This window comes from Bos grunniens, chromosome X (genome assembly GCF_055505025.1).
Source record: "Bos grunniens cultivar Pamir isolate PY7600 chromosome X, Bosgru_T2T1.0, whole genome shotgun sequence".
In the NCBI taxonomy this organism is placed as follows: Eukaryota; Metazoa; Chordata; class Mammalia; order Artiodactyla; family Bovidae; genus Bos; species Bos grunniens.
The window spans coordinates 123,658,985-123,681,718 of NC_141194.1; the positions used below are offsets into that span (position 1 = coordinate 123,658,985).

General features: G+C 39.8%; 1 long non-coding RNA gene across 4 annotated transcripts in view; it reads right to left on the bottom strand.

The window, feature by feature from the left end:
• LOC147341289 (uncharacterized) overlaps window positions 1-22,734 on the bottom strand; it is a 167,189-nt gene that overhangs the window by 102,555 nt on the left and 41,900 nt on the right. For 2 of the 4 annotated variants that reach the window (XR_015159404.1, XR_015159406.1), the window contains exons 3-4: window positions 4,209-4,315; window positions 2,588-3,146 (exon numbers count right to left, since the gene is read on the bottom strand). The exons of the other annotated variants lie outside the window; for them this stretch is intronic. This is a non-coding gene — a long non-coding RNA (uncharacterized LOC147341289). Of the gene's footprint in view, window positions 1-2,587; window positions 3,147-4,208; window positions 4,316-22,734 lie in introns of those variants that run through there. 4 annotated transcript variants of the gene reach the window in all.

Genomic DNA, 22,734 nt, shown 5'->3' on the forward strand with positions numbered 1-22,734 from the left:
TATTAACCTCAAATTGGAAACAGCTTAGATGTCCTTCCAAAAACATATTATGCTACAACTAAACCATGAAATACTACTCAGCAATAAAAAGGAATGAATTATTGGTGCATGCAGTAATTTGAATGAATCCTCAGAGAATTATGCTGAGTGAAACAAGCCATTGCCAAAAGATTAAACACCATGTGATTTTATTATACACAACTATTGAAATAACAAATTTATAGAAATGGAAACACAGAAAGTAGATTTAGCAACTGCTTAGGGCTAGGAGTAGGTGAAAATCAGTACTGCTAATTGGTACAAGGTTTCTTTTTGGGGTGAGAAAAATGTTCCAGAATTAGATTGTGGTGGTAGAGGTGGCACAAGTTCACAAATACACTAAAAATCACTGAATTGTACCCTTTAAAGGGTGAATTTTATGATATGTGAATTATATCTCATTTTTTTTAATGAAACAGAGAAATGATAGTGGCAGAGAGCTGAGTATAAGAGGTAGAGGTGAAAAATTGGTCATGTTCTGGATATATTTTGAAGATAAAGGTAACATTATTTGCAAATGATTAGATGTCAGACATGAGAGAAAAAAAAAAGAGGATACATAAACAGTGTGGAGGTTTTTTACTTTCATACATCATGAGAAACGCTGGACTGGAAGAAGCACAAGCTGGAATCAAGATTGCCGGGAGAAATATCAATAACCTCAGATATGCAGATGACACCACCCTTATGGCACAAAGTGAAGAGGAACTAAAAAGCCTCTTGATGAAAGTGAAAGTGGAGTGTGAAAAAGTTGGCTTAAAGCTCAACATTCAGAAAACGAAGATCATGGCATCTGGTCCCATCACTTCATGGCAAATAGATGGGAAAACAGTGTCAGACTTTATTTTTATTTATTTATTTTTTTTTGGCTCCAAAATCACTGCAGATGGTGACTGCAGCCATGAAATTAAAGACACTTACTCCTTGGAAGGAAAGTTATGACCAACCTACATAGCATATTCAAAAGCAGAGACATTACTTTGCCAACAAAGGTCCGTCTAGTCAAGGCTATGGTTTTTCCTGTGGTCATGTATGGATGTGAGAGTTGGACTGTGAAGAAGGCTGAGTGCCGAAGAATTGATGCTTTTGAACTGTGGTGTTGGAGAAGACTCTTGTGAGTCCCTTGGACTGCAAGGAGATCCAACCAGTGCATTCTGAAGGAGATCAGCCCTGGGATTTCTTTGGAGGGAATGATGCTGAAGCTGAAACTCCAATACTCTGGCCACCTCATGTGAAGAGTTGACTCATTGGAAAAGACTCTGATGCTGGGAGGGATTGGGGGCAAGAGGAGAAGGCGACGACAGGATGAGATGGCTGGATGGCATCACCGACTTGATGCACATGAGTTTGGGTGAACTCTGGGAGTTGGTGATGGACAGGGAGAACTGGAGTGCTGTGATTCATGGGGTTGCAGAGAGTCGGACACGACTGAGCGACTGAACTGAACTGAATAGAGTCCAGAAGAGGTCTGGGTTTAGGCAGAAGATCAAGAGAATAGTTTTGTTCCCATTATGTGTGAAGTGCTGGCTAGATGCCTGTGTTTGTTTCCTATTTCTACTAGAGACAAATGACCACTTAGTGGTATAAACCAAGCAAATTTATTATCTTACAGTTTTGGAAGCCAGAAGTTTGAAATGGATTTCACTGGACTAAAATCAAGGGATTAGCAGGCCTATGTTTCTGTCTGTACCCTCTCAGAGAGAATCTGTTTCCTTGCCTTTTTCATCTACTAGAGGTCACCTGCATTTGGCTTGTGGTCCCCTCCTCAACTTTCAAAGCTAGCGGCATAGCATCTTCAAATCTCTATCTGACTCTGACATCTGCTTCCATCATCACATCTCCTTCCCTACTCTCCTTTATTTCCAAGGACATTTGTGACTACATTGGGCCCACCTGGATAATCTAGGATAATATCTGCTTCTCAAGAGGCATGACTTAATCACATCTGCAAACCCCTTTTGCCACATCAGTGATACACATTCACAGGTCCAACGTACTAGGAAGTTGACATCTTGGGCAGTGGAGTAGGGGGAGGTGCATTATTCTGTCTAGCACAATATCTAAATAGAGGTACTGAATTGGTAGCTAGTTACAGGAATGTAGAGTTCAGAAGGTCCAGGCTGGAGAAGTAAATTTGTGAGTTTCAGTATTCATGTGTTATTTAAACTCACACCACTGAATGAGATCCTCAGGGGAGAGAATATATACAGTGAAACGTTCCCAGCACTGAGAGCCTAGGGACTTTCAATGTTAAGAAGTTGGAGAGATGAGAAGAGGCAAGCAAGGGAATTGAAGAGGCAACTGAAATAGGAGGGGTCACCGAGTGAGTAGGAAAACCAAGAGAAGGCAGTATATTGGAAGCAATGAAAAGAACATGCTTAAGGAAGAAGGGGTGACCAGCTGACTCAAATACTGCTTTAGGTCAAGGAAGATGAAGACTGAGGTTGACCGTTGGATTTGACAATGTGGAAGTCACTGGTGACCATGAAAGGGCAGTTTTTGTGGAGTGGCAGTTTCAAGACAAAAGGAAATCTGTTTCCAGCCATGATAGAGTAACAGAGGTCAAAAATGTACCCTCTGTCCTGAAACAACTAAGAGACTTGTGAAATATATGAACCATGAGGCAATCTACTCAATGTGAGAAAATATTTGCAAATCATATATCTGAATAAGATGTTATATAAAAAACCCTTACAACTCAATAACAAAAAATAACTACTTTAAAATAGGCAAAGGACTTGAATAGACATTTTTCCAAAGAAGACACGCAAATGGCCAACAAGCACATGAACATCACCAATTAGTAAGGGAAATTTAAATCAAAACCACAATAAAATACCACCTCATATCCACCTTACTATCAAAAAACAGAAAATGACAAGTGTTGTCAAGGATGTAGACAAATCGCCACCCTCATGCACTGTTGGTGGCAGTATAAAATGTTGCAGTCGCTATGAAAAACAGTATGTGGTTCCTCAAAAAATTAAAAATCGAATTACCATATGATCTAGAAGTTCACTTCTGGATATATAATCAAAAGAATTGCAAGCAGGGTCTCTAAGAGCTATGCGTACGCCCATGTTCATAGCAGCATTATTCACAGCAGCCTAAAAAGTAAAGGCAATTCAAGTATCCATCAACATATGAGTGAATAAGCAAAATGTGGTCTATTTGTACAATGGAGTATTACTTAGCCTTAAAAAGGGAGGAAATTCTGACACATACTATCACCTGGAATAACCTTGAGGATATTATGCTAAGCGAAATAAGCCAGATACTGAAGGACAAATACTGACAAGAAAAGACTCAAATTCATAGAGTCAGAAAGAGAGTAGCAGGGAATGGGGAGTTATTGAAGGGGCATAGAGTTTCAGTTTTGCAAGATGAAAGTTCTCAAGATTGATCCCACAGCGTTGTAAACACACTTAACACTATGGAATTATATACTCAAAATTGTTAAGATGGTAAATTTCATGTTATGTATATTTTGACTGTAATTAACAATTGAAAAAGGAAAAATATGCATGAAACAATGGTTTTCAAGACACTGAACATCAGGCAACAAAAAACAGCAACCAGAGTAGTAGTCAAGGTAAACCCTAGGACTGCCATAGCTTACTACCTGGATAAACTCTGTAGTCCTTGGAGCAAGGAAGGGGAACCCAGGTAGAGTCTGGTGGTCGTCCTGAGTTGAGGACATAAAACTGGGAGTCCAGAGAGACCAGGGTGGCTAAGGATCAGAGGGTAGAACCCCAGGGATGAGAGAGCTGCATTGAAAGAGAGCTTCAGATGCTCTAGGGAATCTCTCTTAAACTTTATCTGAGTACCTAGAAAGAAATCAAACTTAAGAGGTGAGGGACTGAACCACCCCTAAATGATGAGGGACAGCAATGCTCAAAATTCACATTTTATATGTTGTGGAATATGGAATACACCAGAGAAATCAGTACCACCACAAATGTAACAAACACATCATCACCTCCCGAAAGTGCACTGTTTGGACTGCTAAATCATGTCCAAAAAGGTTCTCTGGTGTCCCTTTATAATAATCCCTGCCTCTCACTCCTCTCCATACCCTATCCCATCCCCAGAAAATCACTAATCTCATTTTGACATGAGAGATTAATTTGCATTTTCCAGAATTTTATATAAATGGAATGAAACAGTACCTTTTGTTTCCTCGGGCATCTTGCACCCAGCATCATTATTGGGAGATTCAGCCATGTTCTTGTGTTTATCAATAGCTTGTTCCTTTCTCTTGCTAAGAAGAATTCCACTACAGGGGTAAACCACAATTTATTATTTATTCTTTCACTTTTTAATGAATATTTGGGTCATTTCTTGTTTTATTTCAATTACCTGTTTTTTCCTTATAAATAAAACTGATATGAATATTCCTGTAGAAGTCTCTTTGAACATATGCTTTCATTTCTCTTGGTGTAGCACCTCATAGTGAAATGATTAAGAAGTATAGTAGGTGCATGTTTAACATTTTAAGGAACTTCCAAGCTGTTTCCAATGTAGTTACACATTTTACATTCCCACCAGCAATGTATGAGGGTTCCAGTTACTCTATGTCTTTGCCAACACAGAGTCACTCGAATTTTAAACATTTTAATAGATGTGGTGGTATCTCATTGTGATTTTGACTTGCATGTCTCTAATAACTGATATTGACCCTTCCTATGCTTATTTGACATCCATATATCTTCTTTGGTGAAATGTCTTTTCCAATGTTTTGCTCATTTATTAAAATTGGATTGTTCAGGAACTTCCCTGATTGTCCAGGATCTAAGACTCTGCACTCTCAATGCAGTGGAACCAGGTTCGATCCCTGGTCAGGGAACTAGATCCCACATGCCACAATTAAAGATCCCCCACAACTAAGACCTGGTGTAGCCAAATAAATAAATATTAAAATAAAATAAGTCACCCTGCTAATTTAACTTATATGCAGGGTACATCATGAGAAACGCTGGGCTAGAAGAAGCACAAGCTGGAATCAAGATTGCCGGGAGAAATATCAATAACCTCAGATATGCAGATGACACCACCCTTATGGCAGAAAGTGAAGAGGAACTAAAAAGCCTCTTGATGAAAGTGAAAGAGGAAAGTGAAAAAGTTGGCTTAAAGCTCAACGTTCAGAAAACTAAGATCATGGCATCTGGTCCCATCAATTCATGGCAAATAGATAGGGAAACAGTGGAAACAGTGGCTGACTTTATTTTGGGGGGCTCCAAAATCACTGCACATGGTGACTGCAGCCATGAAAGTAAAAGACGCTTGCTCCTTGGAAAGAAAGTTATGACCAACATAGACAGCATATTAAAAAGCAGAAACATTACTTTGTCAACAAAGGTCCATCTAGTCAAGGCTATGGTTTTTCCAGTAGTCATGTATGGATGTCAGAGTTGGACTATAAAGAAAGCTGAGCACCGAAGAATTCATGCTTTTGAACTGTGATGTTGGAGAAGACTCTTGAGAGTCCCTTGGACTGCAAGGAGATCCAACCAGTCAATCCTAAAAGAAATCAGTCCTGAATATTCATTGGAAGGACTGATGTTGAAACTGAAACTCCAATACTTTGGCCACGTGATGCGAAGAGCTGACTCATTGGAAAAGACCCTGATGCTGGGAAAGATTGAAGGCAGGAGGAGAAGGGGATGACAGAGGATGAGAGGGTTGGATGGCATCACCAACTCAATAGACATGAGTTGGGTAGGCTCCAGGGGTTGGTGATGAACAGGGAGGCCTGGGGTGCTGCGGTTTATGGGGTCCCAAAGAGTTGGACATGACTGAGTGACTGAAATGAACTGAACTGATCCACTCCTTCCAGTACCATTTACTTATAAGATTATTCCTTTACCATTAAAATCCTTTTGCACCTTTGTCAAGTGAGCATATATGTCTGGGTCTACTTCTAAACTCTCTGTTCTGTACCATTGATCTGTATGTTCACATTTATGACAGAACCACACTGTCTTGATTACTGACTTTATAATAATGAAGTTCAACTAACAGTATAAGGCTTATAACTGAAAAATGGAAATAGTCTGCTTTCCAGTGCCTTCCTATGAATCTCCATCCTTCTCCACACCCAAGCCTCACTATCCAGGAGCCCACCAAGAGTCACCTCATTAGAACAAAAGTCACTCTTATCACCCAGGAAATCCCAAGAGATTTAGGAGCTCTGGGTCAGGAATCAGGGTCAAAGATCAAATATTACAACGAAAAATGTCCTTACCACTCTTCTTATCACTTAGGAGTTTTAGGAACTCTGTGCCAGGAACTAGGGGCAGAAAGCAATATATTTTTTTTATTATTTCACATATATCTCATATTTGTTTTACTTTTATTTTTACCTATTTGCTTCTTTATACTTAAACTGGGACTCCCGGAGGCAATGAAAAGTAGCTTTATATCTACTTTATGTATTTTTATATAGCTTTGGCCTCTCGATGCAACTTTTTAATCAGTAATTTTAGACTACTTACATCTCATATAATTATTAATATGACTAGATCTAGATCTACCTCTTGTTATCAGTTTTACTGTTCTCATCTGTTCTTTGTTCCTCTTTCTGCCTTCTTTTGGATAGAGGATTTTTAACAATTCCACTTATCTCCTTTTTATGGCTTATTATAAAGCAAATTTCTTGTTTTATTTTAGTGGTTGCTTTAGGAATTATCATATACGTATTTCATATATCATATTCTGGCTTCAAATGATAGTATACCACTACAAGAACTTTGCTGTCATTGTTATTGTTGCTCATTCAGTCGTGTCCAACTCTTTGCGACCCCACGGACTGCAGCACGCCAGGCTTCCCTGTCCTTCACCACCTACTGGAGCTTGCTCAAACTCATGTCCATTGAGTCAGTGATGCCATCCAACCAGTCTCGTCCTCTGTCGTCCCCTTCTCCTCCTGCCTTCAGGTTTTCCCAGCATCAGGATCTTTAAAGTATCATATTTCTATTTCTCAAGCTAAGTCAATTTTGCTTTCTCTAGCCCACAGCTTTGGCTCCTATTGGAGAGTGTTGTGTTAGCACTGAGATACCATTATGAAGGTATAAAGTTAGAGAACCAAATGACCTATACAAACTCTGGTCTAGCCATCCTTTCTCTCCGTAAGTTCCCTGAGAGAGAGATAGACACGAGTTGAAGCAGGAAAACAAAGTAATGGTTCATTATCACCTGGGATTTAAGTTTTAAATCCCAGTGCAAACATCAAATGAGCATGGCCAGAGCACGTTAGGTATTTATTTCCTTTTTCCTGGGCTAGAGTCCTAAGTGTCCCTCATCCCCAAATGCAAATACACATCTCAGAACTTTACCTTTCAAATGACAAATTAAACCATTCCGTTATCCTTTTCTCTGTATTCCAAAACTTGTCAGAAATTCTTCAGAGATAGATTATAGTGGGCCAAGCAGTTAGCTCAGTTAAAGCATCATATCACTAAGGCCAAGGTCAGATACTTAATCTTCTTTTGAGCTACTTGGCCCAGTGCCTACTGATCACAGGGAGAAAAAAGGGAGGGTATGTGGGTTAAATAGTAGAAACCTACCCCGTTTTGGAGAGCATATCTTTAAGAACATGCCTGAGTGATTTGGGGTTGGCAATATCCTCCCTGCATAGGAAGGCCACTGCAATATTTACCTGTATAACTACATGAAAATGAGCTTGAGTCCTGTCCAGAGGATGCATATGCTAAAGCCACCCTTTAAATGCCAGCATAAATACTTTGTGTGTAAGGATCTCCTATTCAGAGAAAAAGCCTCTGGGATCTGAGAAAGAGACTTGAATTCCCTAAACCAGATTGTTCAAAGTATTGGAATATGCTGTCTTTTCAATAACAAAGGAGCATGACTTTGATCATGCTTATTTTCATTATGAATGATTATTTCTATTACACTATCCCTCCAAGGGATGGTACCAAAGGATTTCCTGAATCTTTAAAAATCTATTTCTAGATATCATCAATGAAATGAATACTCAGATTAGTTAGATTTCCTAATTAGCTTGGAAGAAGACCTACGTTGCCTTTAATGAAATTTCTGGAACAGGGAAGCAAATGCTATTGCAACAATGGGATAGTATATGTTCTGGCTTAGAATAGTGCTTATTAATTCACATAAGAGAAACAATTTCCTCATAACATCATTAAGGGAGCCCTGAAGGCAGAGACAATACTGATAGATGGCAAGAATAAACATCAGAAGTGTTTTCCAAGTATACCATGTGTTCTAATTGTCCACTTACCAGTTAAGTCACAAAGAAAGTCTTGGTTTGTAATTTTATGCTGGCATTGTGAATAAAAGTACTACTGCTGATATAACAGCCAATAATGTGTGTTGCAAAGCAGATCAACTTTTTATGTAAAAATTATTATTTCATGTAGTTCTTCAATGAAAAGTTAGTACACATTACTTTCTCCATTTAGGGAATCATTCTATTAAGTCAGTCTATAAAAATTTGTTAATTATTCTTGATTTTAGAGAACCTAAGGTTCTTCATTGGCCAAAGAGACAATAGATTTTTTGAAAGTTTATGGGAGATACTTTCATAAGAGGAGCTCTTTGGATTTAATATAGGGCCTTTTGGTGAGCCATTTAACCTCAGTAAGTCTCCATTTACTCATCTGAAATGGTAAAATAGAGCTAATAATATGGAGAAGGCAATAGCAACCCACTCCAGTACTCTTGCCTGGAAAATCCTGTGGATGGAGGAGCCTGGTAGGCTGCAGTCCATGGGGTCGCTAAGAGTCGGACACGACTGAGCAACTTCACTTTCACTTTTCACTTTCCTGCATTGGAGAAGGAAATGGCAACCCACTCCAGTGCTCTTGCCAGGAGAATCCCAGGGACGGGGGAGCCTGATGGGCTGCCGTGTATGGGGTCACACAGAGTCGGACACGACTGAAGCGACTTAGCAGCAGTAGCAGCAGGTGTGCTAAAATAAGCTTTCATTTGCCCCTCCAGATATTTGCTTGCTGTTTCTTTACCCAACTTTTTAGCCAGGAAGCTAACTTTGTATGGGCTTCATCCATGGCCTTCCTTGATTTCTGGCATCAAGTTGGGTTCATTCTATGGGAATCACAGACAGGATGACAGAGGTCATCAAGAGAATGTTGTCAGGGCCTTTATTCTTTCTAGCTCCCTCCCTACTAGCTTATCCTGAGTTGGCTACATCCTTTTGCCTAGAGTAAGAGTCTCTTTACCCTTGTGTGATGGCCCTCTCCAAACAGTTATACTGTCTACTCTCTTCTCTTGCCCGTTTAGGCCTAGGGCCCTAGAAACTTAGCAGTGATAATGGCTACCATCTAAGAGTGCTTCACCATCACTTGTTGGTTTCCCTTTAACCTTATGGCCACACCTATATAAATAGTACCATTGTTAATCTTCTCAGTTACTCCAATTGAGTATGTTATTCCTGCTGGCACCATGACTGGATACCTTAGGGCACAGATTGTCTGCAGGACTAAATGAAAGGTCATAATGAAAAATATGAAGCATACACAAACATTAAGTCTTATATCTTTATCAGAAGTCAGGTGTTGAATAACATAAGTGGCCACTGAAGAAGATCCAGGTAGCCCTAAAGCATGAGATTAAAATTAAATTCAACCAGACTGCAACTAGCCAACTTACAAAAGTTAAGTTGCCAGGGCTGAAGAAACTGATAAGGAGTAAGCAGAAAGAGAAACACATGTGAGGTAGCCATTGGAATAAAACATGAAGCAGTGAAAGCTCTCAAATAAGATAGAAGAGGGATGTGACAGGACATAACCCAAGGCAGCCTCCCAAGACTACCCTCTACCCTTGCCCCAGTCTCTGAGTAACGTTGTACCTCCACCATTGAGAGGACAGAGCACCATTGTGCCTCTAAAGCCCAGACCTTGGCTTTCATTTCTCCAGTAGTTTCTGTGCCCCACATTGTCCACTACAGTAGAGCATATCCATAGTCAGTTTAGGGGCTTCCCTGGTGGTTCAGCTGTAAAGAATCTCGCCTGCCAATGCAGGAGACACAGGTTCAGTCCCTGGGTGGGGAAGACCCCCTGGAGGAGGAAATGTCAACCCACTCCAGTATTCTTGCCTGGGAAATCCCATGGACAAAAAGGCCTGGTGGGCTACAGTCCATAGGGTCTCAAAGAGTCGGACATGACTGAGCACACACACACATACACACACACACACACACACACATATACACACAGAGATTAAGAGTATTCACTACTGTGCTTCCACCTCAGTGCAATTTGGGGGTTAAAGTGCTCTTTAATCTCTTCTACACCATCCCTGTTTCACCATTCTTATATTCTGCAGCTCACCCTCTGACCCTTTGGATTACCTGCTTTTATGGTTCATTCATACCATTCCACTTCCAGAGGGTTGAGCTAGTTTCCTATCATACATAAATGCTTGAAAAAGCAGAGGCATTGCCTATTCTGGGCCCAGGCCCACTCTCACCTTCAAGCTAATATTAATATCCTTGAAGCTTTGTGAATTCCAAGTCAGCATCCCTGTACTATGCCTGCTGAAACTTTCTGAACTAGATCCTCCTCTGCCCAGTAACCAGAAGCCATTCTCTTCCTCCCCTCAATCCTGGCAGCTGCTTCAGTCCCCCAGTCCACTCAATCCTGAGCAGCTTTGAGACCTAACAATTATTCTCTTCAGGTTGCTATCCCTTTGACAACTCTTCCCCTCCCTCAGCCCTTTTGTACCACCTGAAGCTCACAAACTCTCAAACCTTTCTAGAACAAGTCTCTGCTAGATAATATGACAATACAACAGTAACAATCTACAACTCAATTATAAGTCAGTTTCCCTGGCCCCAGATAGCAGCTACTGCCATATCTACATATGAATTTAAGGGAGAGGGACTCTGCCAGAGAGCATGGAGAAAAATCAGGTCTTTGAAGTATAAGTCACATGTCACAAAGAGAGCTAGGTGGCTTTTCCTATAAAGTAGAAGCAAGATGCTCAGCATTACTAATTATCAGAGAAATGCAAATCAAAATTACAATGAGGTTAAGATGCTCAATGGCACTAATCATCAGAGAAATGCAATGAGGGATCACCTCACACTGGCCAGAATAGCTATCCTTAAAAAGTTCCAAATAATAAATGCTGGGAAAGTTGTGGAGAAAAGGGAACCCTCCTACACTGTTGGTGGGAATGTAAATTGGTGCTGTCACTGTGGAGAACAGTGTGAACATTCCTCAAAAAACTAAAAATAGAGTTACCATGCGATCCAGCAATCCCACTTTGGGGCATATATCCAGAAAAGGTGAAAACTGTAATTTGAAAAGATACAGGCACCCCCAATGTTCACAGCAGCACCATTTATAATAGCCAAGACATGGAAGCAACCAAAGTGTCCATCAACAGAGGAATGGATAAAGAAGATGCAGTATATATATGTGTGTGTGTGTATACATATATATTATAATGAAACATTACTCAGCCATAAAAAAATGAAATCTTGTCATTTGTGACAACATAGATGGATCTGGAGTGAATTATGCTAAGTGAAATGTCAGACAAAGAGGAATACCACATGATTTCACTTATATGTGGACTGTAAAAAACAAACAAACAAAATGAAAACAGACTCACAAATACAGAGAACAAACAGATATTTGCCAGAGGGGAGGAGAGATTGAGTGAAATAGGTGAAGATAGTTAAGAAGTACAAACTTCCAGTTATAAAACAAGACACAGAGACATAATACTGCATGAGGAATTTAGTCAAAAATATTTTTAATATTTAATAATTTTATATGGGCACAGATGGTTACTACACATATCATGGTGGTCATTTCATAATGTATGTAAACGTCAAATCATTATGTAGTACACCTGAAACTAACATAATACTGTAGGTCAACTATGTCAAATAATTAAAAGAAAATAATAAAAATACATTTAATTAATGTGAAAGGAAGAATCAAGAAATAAAAAAGAGAAGAAACAAATAATCAATGAATAGTAAATTGTAAGCCTACAATTTACATATAACCATATAACCATACCAATAATTACATTAAATGCAAATAGATGGACTAAATTCTCCAATCAAAATTGCAGTGATTCTCAGGACAAACAAAAAAAGACATACTCAGACACAAGTAGACTATAAGTAAAGGCTGGAAAAAAATACCATCAAAATATTGATATCAGGCATAAGAAAGCTGGAGTAAATACATTGCTGCTGCTGCTAAGTCGCTTCAGTCGTGTCCGACTCTGTGACCCCATAGACGGCAGGCTACCAGGCTCCCCCGTCCCTGGGATTCTCCAGGCAAGAACACTGGAGTGGGTTGCCATTTCCTTCTCCAATGCAGGAAAGTGAAAAGTGAAAGTGAAGTCGCTCAGTTGTGTCCTAACTCTTTGTGACCCCATGGACTGTACCCTACCAGGCTCCTCTGTCCATGGGATTTTCCAGGCAATAGTACTGGAGTGGATTGCCATTTCCTTCTCCAGGGGATCTTCCTGACCCAGGGATGAAACCCGGGTCTCCCACATTGTAGTCAGATGCTTAACCATCTGAGCCACCAGGGAAGTCTGTTAACTAAACTTACAGTGATAATCATTTTGCAACACACACATATATCAAATGATTACGTTATATAGTTTAAACTTATACAATGTTATATGTCAATTATACCTCAATTTAAAAATTTTTTTAAAGAATTAATATTTTAGGGATACATAAACTTTATAAATATATGTGAGCTTTAAACAACAAGAGATTGACTGCAAAGTGGCATGAGGGAACATTTTGAAATGAAAGATACGTTCTATATTATTATTGTGATAGTGGTTACACTACTACATACATCAAATTGTTCACTTAAAATTGACAAATGTTAATGCTTGCACTTAATGAAAAATAACGAAATTAAAAGCAAAACATTCAATATAAATATAACATATATGAGTATGTATGTTAGCCTTGAATGTACACACTAAGTGGCAGTTAGTTTTCATTTGGTGTATCCTCATCAGAAATGTACACTCCAGGGGAAATTAGTGTTTATAGGACTCTAATCAGGAATCCACACCACTTACATGACTACACCAAGTGGTTTTAAAATCTTATCCAAATATGCATCCAAATGTTCAATATTTAGCATAAGCACTGTTAGAAACAAACAACTTTATGGAGAAACTAATCGTGTAGAAGAAAATTTAAACAGGTACCTCTGTCCTGAAATGAACAAGGTGTAGTAGTAGTAATGCGTGTGTGCTCAGTCATGTCCGACTCTCTGTGACCCCATGGACTGTAGCCTGCCAGGCTCCTCTGTCGACACATGGGATTCTCCAGGCAAGAATACTGGAGTGGGTTGCCATTTCCTCCTCCAGGGGATCTTCCTGACCCAGGGATCAAACTCCCTTCTGTATCTCCTGCGCTGGCAGGTAGATTCTATACCACTAGTGCCACCTGGGAAGCCCAAACAAGGTATAACAATCTGGCAAAGCCATCAGTCTGATACCTATGAAGAGCACCCTGAATATGCTTGTTTTCAGTTTAAAAGAGAACCCTGTCACCATTCCAGCTAGGAAACTGGCTAATCATGTCACAAGAATGTTAGTTCCATCCTCCTCAGAATGAACCTCATACAAAGTGCTTGCTGAAAAACCTAAAAGGACAAAGAATGCAGTACTGTGCAGTTTTTCTGCCTGCTTCCTAGTGAATATCTGTACTTGATGCAGAATTTAGGCTGAGACTTGCCATCATTGTCACATACCACCCAGTGGTAAGCTGGGGAGAAGCATGTTACTGCCACCTCCAACTGTCAGAAGCCAATTTCCCAGGTGGTTCAGATGGTAAAGAACCTGCCTGCCAATGCAGGAGCTGCAGGAGACACAGGTTCAATCCCTGGGTCAGGAAGTTCCCCTGGTGGAGGCCATGGCAATTGACTCCAATATTCTTGCCTGGAGAATCCCTTGGACAGAGGAGCCTGGCGAGCTGCAGTCCATAGGGTCGCAAAGAGTCGGACATGACTAAATCGACATAGCACGCGTGCACGCAACGATACTGTGCATAGCCAGAGAAGCTTGAATCAGTTCATAGCAGCATCCCATTTTATCCAGAAAAGTCCTCACGTTCCTTCTTTGCTTCTATTACTCATGTAGTTTAAAATAGGTAAATTTCATATCAGACAAGTTCCTAGATCTAAGCTTTCCACTCAATTTCCCTGACTTCTCCAGTAAAGCCTCTTTTCTTCTGGATCTTGCTCACAAAGTCAGCTTTACCACAGGCAATTTATAGGGAACAATTAATACTGTGATTTTAGGTGCCTTTCAACTGTTACAATATTAAACTCTGCATGAAATCCTTATGAACAGCATGTCTACAAGCAATAATGTTGAAACAGGACCGCCCAAAGGACACTGTTTAGTCTTGATCATGGCTGCATGTTTTGTAAATATAAAGTTTTATTGGAGCAGAGCAACACCCCTTCATTTATGTATTGCGCATGGCTGCTTTAGATCTATAATGGCAGATCTGCATAGCTGAGACAGAGACCATATGGCCCACAAAGCCAAACATATTTCCTATCTGGACCTTCACAAAAGTTTGCCAACTGATTCACTGAAACAGTGCCACTTCTAAACCAGTAATTGCTACATTTGACTACATAAGAATCACCATAAAAAAAAAAAAAGAATCACCATTAATATCTGTTTTTATAGTTGCTAGTTCCTCCATTTTAGATTCTTTTTTTTGAAAATTTCTTCTGAATTTTTTAATGCTTCATCCATTTAAGATTTCCTCACTTTTGAATAACTACTTAAATTTTCTTCTGCTTACCATTTCAGTTATATTCTATATTTTTGAATGTATATTTTTCTCATTTTTCATTTATAAATAGTAACAGTTTGTAAATTTATCTTGATTCCCTGTTTAGCCTAAGATTTATTTTAAAAGGTGTTTTGAAGATTCTAAGTAGACAGAACCTATTTTTTGGATACACTTTCTTTACTGATTTGTTATTGCGTTACATTTGAGGCAGAGAATTTGATCTATATGATTTTTACTTTTAGAGATTTGTAGATCCTTTGTAGCTTAACATGTAGTCAATCTTTAAGACATTTCCAAGTGAGTTTGAAAATAATACTTATGTTTTTTTCAGTAAAATGTTTATATATATATTAGATAAAATTTGTTAATTATATTATTCAAATTCTTTTGTCTACTAGAATTGCCATTTTTATGAGAAATATATTTGTCTTAATACGTTTGGGCTGCTACCAAAAACATAACATAGAGAAGATGGTTTAAACAACAGACAGTTACTTCTCACAGTTCTGGAAGTTGGGAAGTTAATATCAAGGTGCTAGCCGATTCAGTGTTTGGTAAGGACCTGCTTCCTGGTTTGTAGATAGCCATTATGATATAATAAGAAATACATATTTTGCTCATTATCCCCAGATCCCAACCAGAGCTCCCAAAATTTTTGTAATTTCCTAAGCAATACAGGTGCCAGGAGAATCTTTTGTCCTAATATTTGGTATTTGACCTCAGAGATCCTAAATCCCTTGGAATTCCCTGAGTGACAACAGCATGTTCTTTTTCTAATGAGGTAATTCTTGGTGGGCTCCTAGATAGCTCCTATATGGGGGTGGGTCACACGAAAGATGAAGCCATGATTAGAAGCTTAGAACTTTAAGCTCTAACCCTCATCCTCCAGGGAGGGGAGAGAATCTAGAGATTGAGAATAATCAATCATGCCTACCTAGTGAAGCCTCCATAAAAATCCTGAAAGTACTGAGTTCAAAGAACTTCCAGGTTGGTGGTATACCTGGGGACAGCATGGAAAATCTATGCACCTCTCCCTCACACCTTGCCTTGTGCATCTCTTAATCTGGCTGTTCTTGAGTTGTATCCATTTATAATAAACTGGTAATCTAGTAAGTAAACTGCTTTCCAGAGTTCTGTGAGACAGTCTAACAAATTATCAAACCCAAGGAGGGGGTAAAGAGAACTGTAAATTTATAACTGATGGTCAGAAGCACCAGAGGCTCAGGTTAGCAACTGGCATTGAAATGGGGGGCAGTCTTGTGGAACTGAGCCCTTATCCTACGGATCTGACACTAACTCATGGTAGATAGTGTTAGAATTGAATTGAATTGTAAAACATTCAGCTGGTGTCTGCACAGAATTGGAGAATTCTTGGTATAGGAAAAAAGCCCAAATATTCGTTGCCCAGAAGTATGTCATAGTAGCAGAGACTGAAGAAACAGAGTTTTTCCATTCAGCCATCTTCTCTCTGTGTCCTCATATTGTGGAAGGCGGTAGAGAGCTCGCTGGTATCTCTTTTATAAGGAGACTAATTCCATTCATGAGGGCTCCACCCTCATGACCTAGTCACCTCCAAAAGGGTCCCCCACTTCCAAATACCATCACAATGGGGAATTAGGATTTAAACATATGAAATTTGAGGGCACACAATCATTCAGTTGAAGAAGGCCTTATCTCTCCTTGCTATACTCCGGAATTCTGCATTCACTTGGGTATATCGTTCCCTTTCTCCTTTACCTTTCGCTTCTCTTCATTTCTCAGCTATTTGTAAGGCTTCCATTTGTAAGACAACCATTTTGCCTTTTTGCATTTCTTTTTCTTGGGGATGGTTTTGGCCATCACCTCCTGTACAATGCTATGAAACTCTGTCTATAGTTCTTCAGGCACTCTGTCTACCAGATATAATCCCTTAAATCTATTTGTCACCTCCACTGTATTATCATAAGAGATTTGATTTAGGCCATACTTTAATGGTCTAGTGGTTTTCCCTACTTTCTTCAATTTAAGTCTGAATTTTGCAGTAAGGAGCTCATGATCTGAGCCACAGTCAGCTTCAGGTCTTGTTTTTGCTGACTGTATAGAGCTTCCCCATCTTCAGCTGCAAAGAATATAATTAATCTGATTTCAGTATTGACCATCTGGTAATGTCCATGTGTAGAGTTGTCTCTTGTGCTTTTGGAAAAGGGTATTTTCTATGACCAGTGTTTCCGCTTGACAAAACTCTGTTAGCCTTTGCCTTGCTTCATTTTGTACTCTAAGGCCAAACTTGCCTGCTACTCCAGGTATCTCTTGACTTCCTACTTTTGCATTCCAGTCCCATACGATGAAAAGGACATTTTTTTTGGTGTTACTTCTAGAAAGTCTTGTAGGTCTTTATAGAACCAGTCACCTTCAGCTTCTCCAGCACCCCTTGGTTTCCGTGATGTTGAATGGTTTGCCTTGGAAACGAACTGAGATCATTCTGTTGTTTTTGAGGTTGCTCCCAAGTACTGCATTTCAGACTCTTTTGTTGACTATGAGGGCTACTCCCTTTCTTCTAAAGGGTTCTTGCCTACAGTAGTATATACAATGGTCATCTGAATTAAATTTGCCCGTTCCTGTCCATTTTAGTTCACTGATCCCTATGATGTTGATATTCACTCTTTCCATCTCCTGCTTGACCATATCCAATTTACCTTGATTCATAGACCTAACATTCCAGGTTCCTATGCAATATTGTTCTTTACACCATTGAACTTTACTTTCACCACCAGACATATCTAAAACTGAGCATCATTTCTGTTTAGCCCAGCCACTTCACTCTTTCTGGAGCCATTAGTACTTGCCTTCTGCTCTTCCTCAGTATCATATTGGACACCTGGGTGGCTCATCTTCTGGTGTCATACCTTTTTGCCTTTTCATATTATTCATTGGATTCTCACAGCAAGAATACTGAAGCGGTTTTCCATTCTCTCCTCCAGTGGACCAGGTATTGTCAGAACTCTCCACTATGACCCTTCCATCTTGGTGGCCTTACATGGCATGGCTCATAGCTTCATTTAGTTGTGAACCCCTTCACCAAAGCAAGGCTGTGATTCATAAAGGGGAACAATAAAATGGAAAAGACTAGAGATCTCTTCAGGAAAATTGGAAATATCAAGGAAATATTCCATGCAAGGATGGACACAATAAAGGACAGGAACAGTAAGAACCTAACAGAGGCTAAAGAGATTAATAAGAGGTGGCAAGAATACACAGAAGAACTATACAAAAAAAGATCTGAATGACCCAGATAACCACAATGGTGTGATCACTCACCTAAAGCCAGACATCCTGGAGTGCAAAGTCAAGAGGGCCTTAGAAAGCATCACTACAAACAAAGCTAGTGGAGGTGATGGAATTCCAGCTGAGCTATTTCAAATCCTAAAAGATGATGCTGTCAAACGGCTGCTCTCAATATGTCAGCAAATTTGAAAAACTCAGCAGTGACCACAGAACTGGAAAAGGTCAATTTTCATTCCAATCCTAAAGAAAGGCAATGCCAAAGAATGCTCAAACTACTGGATGATTGCTTTCATTTTGCATGCTAGTAAGGTAATGTTCAAAATCCTTCAAACTAGGCTTCAGTAGTATGTGAACCGAGAACTTCCAGATGTACAACCTGGGTTTAGAAAAGGCAGAGGAACCAGAGATCAAATTGCCAACATTCACCGGATCATAGAGAAAGCAACAGAATTCCAGAAAAATATCTACTTTTGCCTCATTGACTACGTGAAAGCCTTTGACTGTGTGGATCACAATAAACTGTGGGAAATTCTTAAAGAGATGGAGATGCCAAACCACCTTACCTGCCCCTGAGAGACCTGTATGAGGGTCAAGAAACAACAGTTAGAACTGGACATAGAATCACTGACTGGCTCAAAATTGGGAAAGGAGTTTGACAAGGCTATATATGGTCACCCTGTCTATTTAACTTATATACAGAATATATCATATGAAATACCATGCTGGATGAATCACAAGTTGTAATCAAGATTGTGGGGAGAAATATTAATAAACTCAGATATGCAGATGATACACCTCTAATGGCAGAAAGTGAAGAGGCACTAAAGAGCCTCTTGATAAGGTGAAGAAGAAAGTGAAAAAGCTGGCTTGAAACTCAACATTCAAAACACAAAGGTCATGGCCTTGGGTCCCATCACTTCATGGCGAATAGAACAGGGAAATGTAGAAGTAGTAACAGATTTGATTTTCTTGGTCTCCAAAATCACTGCAGATGGTGACTGCAGCCATGAAATTAAAAGATGCTTGCTCTTTGGAAGGAAAGCTATAATAAACCTAGAAAGCATAATAAAAAGCAAAGACGTCATTTTGTCAACAAAGGTTTGTGTAGTCAAAGCTATGGTTTTTCCAGTAGTCATGTACAGATGTGAGAGTTGGACCATAAAGAAGGCTGAGCACCAAATAATTGACACTTTTGAACTGTGGTGTTGGAGAAGATTCTTGAAAGTCCCTTGGACTACAAGGAAATCAGACCAGTCAATCCTAAAAGTAATCAACCCTGAATATTCATTGGAAGGACTGATGCTGAAACTCCAATACTTTGGCCACCTGATGCAAAGAGCCAACTCATTCAAAAAGACCCTGATTCAAGGAAAGATTGAAGGCAAAAGGAGAAGAGGGTGGCAGAGGATGAGATGGTTAGATGGCATCACTGACTCAATGCACATGAGTTTGATCAAACTACAGGAGACAGAGAAGGACAGGGCAGCCTGGCGTGTTGCAGTCATGGGGTGGCAAAGAGTTAGACACAATTCAGCTACTGGAAAACAACAACAATAATCATTCAATGGTACTCTACACCTTTTCCCACAAAATTCATGTCCTTCTTACATGCAAAATACATTTATCCCATCCCAAAATACCCAAACGTCTTAGCGTATTGTAGCATCAACTTTAAATTCTAAGTCTAAGATGCTGAAGCTGAAACTCAAATACTTTGGACACTAATGCGAAGAACTGACTCATTTGAAAAGACCCTGATGCTGGGAAAGATTGAGGGCAGGAGGAGAACGGGATGACAGAGGATGAGATGGTTGCATAGCATCAACAACTAACTCAATGGACATGAGTTTGGGTAACCTCTGGGAGTTGGTGATGGACCGGGAAGCCTGGCGTGCTGCAGTCCATGGGTTGCGAAGAGTCAGACACAACTGAGCGACTGAACTGAACTGAAAATCTACCTAAATATTAACTAAATCAGATATGGTTGAGCCTCAAGGTATGATTCCTCCTGGGAAAAATGCCTGTTCAACTGCAAACCTGTGAAACCAAAAACATTATGTGCTTCTAAAATACAATGATGGGACAAGCATAAGATAGACATTCTTATTTCAAAAAAGAAAAATAGGAAAGAAGAAAGGAGTGATGGATCCCAAATAAATCTAAAACCTAATGGGGCAAAGTCCATAAGACTTTAAAGTCTTGCGACTAATCCTTTGGCTCATTGCTCTGCCTTCCAGGCCCTTTGGGGTGGCAACATCACCCACATAGCTTTGTAGGACAGCTTCACAGAGGTGTTAAGCTGGGGAGCCCAGTGGCTCTCTTGGTTGGAGTCCCAGGCTGGTTGCACAAGGACAGTTCCAGCAGTTCCCGCAGCCCCACCTCCAAGGCTATGCTGCACAGAGTTCATCCCTGTGTACTGAGTGAGGGTATCCTGGCCCTCTTGAACTGAAGAGACAACCCTACCCTTTGAACCTTCTGTTGTTTTAAGCCATAAATTATGTGGTAATGTTATAATAACCTCAGGAAATTAATATAACAAGGAGTACTCCAAGTAGCTTAGATAAGGCTGAGAGAAGTCAACTGAAATTTCAGTTGCTTACTTCCACAGGGGAGACTGAATTTGTAGTTTCAGTTCAGCTAAGTCACCCTGCTTATTTAACGTACATGCAGAGTACATCATGAGAAACGCTGGGCTGCAAGAAGCACAAGCTGGAATCAAGATTGCCAGGAGAAATCTCAATAACCTCAGATATGCAGATGACACCACACTTATGGCAGAAAGGGAAGAGGAACTAAAAAGCCTCTTGATGAAAGTGAAAGTGGAGAGTGAAAAAGTTGGCTTAAAGCTCAACATTCAGAAAACGAAGATCATGGCATCCAGTCCCATCACTTCATGGGAAATAGATGGGGAAATGGTGGAAACAGTGGCTGACTTTATTTTTCTGAGCTCCAAAATCACTGCAGATGGTGACTGCAGCCATGAAATTTAAAGACGCTTACTCCTTGGAAGGAAAGTTATGACCAACCTAGATAGCATATTCAAAAGCAGAGACATTACTTTGCCAACAAAGGTTCGTCTAGTCAAGGCTATGGTTTTTCCTGTGGTCATGTATGGATGTGAGAGTTGGACTGTGAAGAAGGCTGAGCGCCGAAGAATTGATGCTTTTGAACTGTGGTGTTGGAGAAGACTCTTGAGAGTCCCTTGGACTGCAAGGAGACCCAACCAGTCCATTCTGAAGGAGATCAGCCCTGGGATTTCTTTGGAAGGAATGATGCTAAAGCTGAAACTCCAGTACTTTGGCCACCTCATGTGAAGAGTTGACTCATTGGAAAAGACTCTGATGCTGGGAGGGATTGGGGTCCAGAGGAGAAGGGGACGACAGAGGATGAGATGGCTAGATGGCATCAATGACTCAATGGACGTGAGTCTGAGTGAACTCCGGGAGTTAGTGATGGACAGGGAGGCCTGGCGTGCTGCGATTCATGGGGTGGCAAAGAGTCGGACACGACTGAGCGACTGAACTGAACTGAAGCTAACTGATAAAACAAACAAAAATAAATAATGTTCTTCAGAAAAATAAAACAGAACCCAGAGTCTCTAACAACAGACCACTCAAAATGTCTAGAACATAAGAGAAAATTATTCTACATATATATAAAAATGGAAACATCACCCATGTCTCTTAAAAGAGACAATTAGTGGAAACCAACCCCAAGATGATTCATATGTTGGAAATAGCCACGCACAAAAAAAGGAGATCATAAAGCTAGGACTTCCCTGGTGGCACAGTGGATAAGAATCCACCTGCCAATGCAGGGGACACAAGTTCAATCCCTGGTCAGGGAAGATTCCACATGCCATGGGGCAGCTAAGCCGGAGGGCCACAACTACTGAGTCCACACACTAGAGCTCACAAGCTGAAACTATGAGCCTGCTGAAGTCTGTGCACTCTGGGGTCCATAAGCCACAAATACTGAGCCTGTTTGCCACAAATACTGAAGCCCTCATGTCTAGAGCCTGTGCTCCACAAGAGGAGCCCCCACAATGAGAAGCCCACACACCACAACTAAGAGTAGCCTCCATTCACTGCAACTAGAGAAAGCCTGTGCACAAAAAGCAACAAAGAAAAAAAAAAAAGTAACAAAGATCCAGCACAGCCAAAAATAAATAAATAATTAAAAAGCTATCATTATAAGCATGCTCAAGGAGCTAAAGGCCAATTTATTTTCAATGAGTAAAAAGATAGAAAATCTCAATAAAGTAACGTAAACTCTAAGAGAGAAACAAATACAGATTTTAGAACTGAGAAATATAGTATCTAAAATTTTCTAAATCATTTGATATGTTTGGAAATGATAAAGGAAACAGTCAGTGAAATTGAAGACAGATCAATAGAAATTATTCATCATGAGGTCAGAAAGAAATAAGATTGAAAACATAAACAAAAAAACAGACAACATTTTTGAAAAACAACTTATCAAAACTGATGAGATGAAATAATATTAATATTCATATTTTTTTAAGAAATTGGCTTTAGTATCAAAACTCTTTCCAAAATTAAAGCCCTAGACCCAATGATGAATCCTAAAAGGTATTAAAGAATGGCATCACACTAAATTTAGAC